Below are 4,828 nucleotides of genomic sequence, written 5' to 3'. Positions count from 1 at the left end.
TTTCATTGCTATTTTAGTTTAGTAACCTTCTACATCAACCCAATTTGTGACACCCCCTAGACACCACTAGTTACAATAGAAATCTCATTTCAACTCCCGTCCCTTGGGATCCGACCTTTACTTACCTCTTTACTAATTGAAGAGTTGTTTGTGGAGCTATAAATTGTGTTTTGATTCGACCGTGACCAACGACCACATCTTAATTTGTGAACACTTAGCGGGATCGCATAAAAAATGGCGCCGTTACCGGGGACGGTGTTTGTTTGATTTAGATTTCTTTTTATTGTCATTAGTTGTGTCTTTCTTCGCCTTGAGGAAGTAAAACTCCTCAAGGTTTGTTCTAATTGTTTTCGAGTTGTTTGATATTTTGCATGTCTAGAAGGTTACAAGGTGATTTGTTACCTTTTGACCGTGAAATCGAAAGAACCTTGACGAACAATAGGAGAGTTGTTAGGAGGAATTTACGAGGTATTAGTGAAGTTGTCCAACCCACTAGTGAGTTTGTCAATCCTTTCGCAATAGAAGGAGAAGAAAACCCATTACACAATACCCCACAAAATCCACCTACAATGCCAAAATTCTCGTCACACTCCTTACCCACCGAGGAGAATCTACCAAATGGTACTCCAACACCGCAACATCTAACCGGAAATTTTATTGCCAAGTCCACCTTCATCCAATTAGTTGAGAGGAGCCAATTCGGGGGGATGCCTAGTGAGGACCCTCATTCTCATATGGAAACCTTTTGCGACTATTGTGATGCTATCTCTCAAACGGGCGTGACTCAAGACCAAATTAGATGGGTCTTATTTCCTTTTTCCTTAATCGGCACCGCGAAGCAATGGTTGAAGGGCCTTGATAAGGCCACCCTTGGAATAGATTCTTGGAAGAAGTTGGCTCTAGCTTTCTACAAAAAATTCTACCCACCGGAAAAGACTAACATGCTAAGAGCTCAAATTACGGGTTTTAAGCAAAGGGATGAAGAGTCTTTGTATGAAGCTTGGGAGCGGTTCAAGGGAATTTGTCGCTCATGTCCTCACCATGGACTTAGCGAATGGTTTTTGGTGCAACAATTTTGGAATGGTTTATATGAAGATTCTAGGAACATTCTCAATATGGGATCAAATGGAATGTTCACCGAAGTTGATGACAATCAAACATGGAACAAGATTGAGGAAATGGCGGTCCATAACTCACAATATAGTAGACCTCGCAAGGCTACTAGAGGAGGAAAGCATGAAGTGGACTCCGTTACTCAATTGGGTGCTCAACTTAGTGCTCACATTGACACAATCAACTTGAAGTTTGAACAAGCTATGGCTAGAATTGAAGAAAACTCAAAATCATCAAAGCATCATGTTAATGCCATGACGGCATCCTCATCAATCCCAAGTGGGATATGTGAGAATTGTGGAACTTTGGGACATGACCAAGGTGAATGTAGGGGAACAAATGAACAAGTGAATGCTTTCCAAGCATACAAGAGTGGTACCCTTATTCCAACTATTACAATGAAAACACCAAATTCCATCCAAATCTCTCATACAAAAGCCAAAATGTTCAAAACCCTCAAACAACATACACTCCACCACCCATGAGAAACAAAAATCAAAGACCCTTTTACAATCAAAACCAAGGTTACCAAAATCAAAATCCATACAATCACCAAAATGACCAAGGCTTTGATGTCCAAAAAGCGGTCCTCCAAATGCAAAAGAATCAACAAGAATTTTTCACTCAAATGCAAAAAGATAGCCAAGCAAAGGAAACCACCATCAACAACATTCTAGCTCACACCAAGATGTTGGAAACACAATTGACTCAACTAGCATCTTCAAGCTCACAAAGACAAAAGGGGCAATTACCACCTCAAAGTAATCCCCCTAGACATGAAACGGTTAGTGCCATTCACTTGAGAAGTGGTACAAGGTATGAAGCACCGAAGAAGCAAGTTAAGGATGAAGTTGTGGAAGCTAGTGAAAAGGAAGAAATTGTGCAAAACTCCAAAGATGGAGAATCATCAAAAGAAGAAAGTTCAAAGAAAAATGAAGACAAGACCAAGGAGAAGGAGCCCATTGTGATTAGACTTCCTTTCCCAAGTCGTCAAGCCAAGCCCAAATTTGATGATCAACTTGGAAAGTTCATGGAAATTGTGAAGAATTTAGAAGTCTCAATTCCTTTCACGGAATTAATCAATCACGTTCCGGCCTATGCGAAATACATGAAAGATATCCTCACAAAGAAGAAGTCGATCCGGAAGCTTGAGACTATCGCCTTCACTAAGGTGAGTAGTGCAATACTTCAAGGGATTTCACCTCCAAAGTTAAAGGATCCGGGAAGCTTCTCAATACCGTGTACCATTGGCGACACAACGATCAACAAAGCCTTATGTGATCTAGGGGCTAGTGTGAGTGTCATGCCGTACTCGGTGAGTAAAAGGTTGGGGATGGGAGAGCTTAAATGCACCAACATCACACTTCAAATGGCCGATAGATCGACGAAGACACCGTTAGGGATATGGGAAGATGTCCCCGTGCGAATTGGGAAGTTTTTCATCCCGGTGGACTTTGTCATTGTTGATATGGAGGAGGATTCCAACATTCCAATCATCCTAGGAAGACCTTTCCTACACACCGCCGGTGCGGTAATTGATGTGAAACATGGTGAGCTCACTCTAGAAGTGGGAGATGAAAGCATAACTTTTAATCTTGACAAGACTATGAGAGCTCCTCGTTTGCATGAGCCATGTTTCATGATTGATCATTATAGCCGAAAAGATGAAAGGAAGAAAACGGAACTCCAATGGAAGAAGAAAATTGAAGATGCTCCATTCAAAGAGCAAGTGAACTGTGACAAGGAGAGCTTGCAAAGCTCATCAAAATCAACCAAGGAAGAAGAGGATGGCCTCATTGGCCAGGAGAAGAAATTGGGAGAGTCGTCTCCATCTAAGCAAGAGATTTTCAATGATCAACTCAATGAAGTTTGTGGTCTTTGGGACGACGAATTTGAAGGGATTTTTAATCCCTACATTAGTAATGCCATCGATCAAGACCAACAATAAGGGCCACGGTCTATTGAGAACCTCTACCATGATAATGAACAAGCTTTTGATTACTTCTTCAAGGTGTTGAGCAACATCAACAACACCTTGGACATGGCCCCCTTGACATCTCATCAAGAATGAGAGTTTGGTGGAGTCCTCCCTAAACCACCACTTGTAAATATTTCTAACTCCCTAACTTACATTTCAATTCTTGTATTGCATTTTTGTCATCTTTGGTTTTTTATTTACTTTGATCAAAATAATTGTCATGTTTGAGAGAAGTGAGGGAGGGACTAACGATTTCAATTGATGTGTAGTGCTTTTAGCTTAGTGTGGGGATGGCAATTGCCTAGGCTATCTATGCCTTAGTAGTGCCCCCACAATGATGAACACAAGACTTGAAGAAAGAATGGAAGAACGGTATGGGAAATGCAATGTGCACGGATGGAATCGAATCCCGTGTACATTGGGGAAGAACCGAGCGGATTCCAGAGAATCCGCCCGTCTTACAGAATCCGAGCGTATTGCAGAAAAGACGCCCGTCCTGAACTGAGCTAAATTTTGAAAAATTCTTGACTGTGACTGAATCCGGGCGTCCCGTGAAGAATCCGCCCGTCTTGAAGAATCCGTCCATCTTGTAAGAAAGACGTCCGTCTTTGCAGCTGAGGAAAACAAGCAAAATTTTCTGGACTGAAATCCGTCCGTCTTTAAGCAAATCCGCCCGTCCCGTGTTCAGCAAATCCGAGCGGATTGTCACAAATCCGCCCGTCGTTAGGCGAGTTTTGCAAAGTTCAGAAAGAGCAGAATCCGCACGGATTGGGCAGAATCCGCACGGATTGCCCCTCCAGATTCGAAAATTTCGGTCTCTTTAAAACCCCTCCCACCTTTATTCATTCATTCATTCATTCATAAACACTACCCACAACATCAAAACCCTCATCCTCTCCATCACAAAAACAAAAACCCTCAACAACTTTCACCAAAATCAAATCAAACCATCCTTCCAACAACAAATCAATCACTCCTTCTTCAACAAAAAAATCAAAACCAAGCACAAAATTTTCAACCTTTGAGTCAATTTTTGATTTCATAAAGGCAAAGCCTTTCACCTTCAAATCGATTTGGGCATACTACAAATTGAAGATTTTTCATTCTTTTCTTGGTTAGTTTATCAATGGCAAGGACTAAGGGAGCAACAAAGGCAACAAAGGCACCAAAGGCTAAGGCACTCTCACAAAGGCAAAAGGCTCTTCAAACAAAGAAAGCATTGGCTATGGTGGTAGCAACACCAAACTTGGAAGTGCAACAACAACAACAACCTTCTATGGGAGCAACAACACCTTCTACTCCGGTAATTGATCAACTTTTACATTATCCGGAGGTAACTTTTATTTCCGATACCCATAGAAATACCTTTGTCAAGTTTGCTATGAAGTCATTATAATCCACCAAATTCATATGTGAAGATACCTTAGAAAAATTGGGTGTTCTTGAACAAACAAAAGCATTTTTCAATGCCATGGGGTTGAAGAAATTGTTTGAAACAAGGGAATTGACATACCCCTCCCTTACCTTGGATTTTTTAAGTTCTTTGAAAGTCACCAAAGTTGAGAATATGGAGAATATCGAGTTTCGTCTAGCTAATGTTAGTAGACGCATTACCTTTAGGGAATTGGGTGAAATTTTGGGTCTTAGTGATGAACCAAGTTATTTTAAGAGTTATGGAAAGTATGACCCCGAACCTCTTTGGGAGGCAATCTCCGGGAAGAAATTTGAGGATTTTCA

The 4,828-nt window shown here is 41.2% G+C and overlaps 1 non-coding gene across 1 annotated transcript; it reads right to left on the bottom strand.

Annotated features, from left to right (window-relative positions):
- Window positions 1-941: 941 nt before the first annotated feature.
- Window positions 942-1,048, bottom strand: LOC141634549 (small nucleolar RNA R71). The gene has a single exon (XR_012539277.1). It is a non-coding gene; the product is annotated as a small nucleolar RNA R71 (small nucleolar RNA).
- Between the last annotated feature and the right edge of the window lie 3,780 nt (window positions 1,049-4,828).

The sequence above is a fragment of the Silene latifolia genome, chromosome Y (genome assembly GCF_048544455.1).
Source record: "Silene latifolia isolate original U9 population chromosome Y, ASM4854445v1, whole genome shotgun sequence".
Classification (NCBI taxonomy): Eukaryota; Viridiplantae; Streptophyta; class Magnoliopsida; order Caryophyllales; family Caryophyllaceae; genus Silene; species Silene latifolia.
The sequence above is the reverse complement of the archived record's forward strand: the minus strand, read 5'-3'. Positions and strand labels throughout refer to the sequence as shown.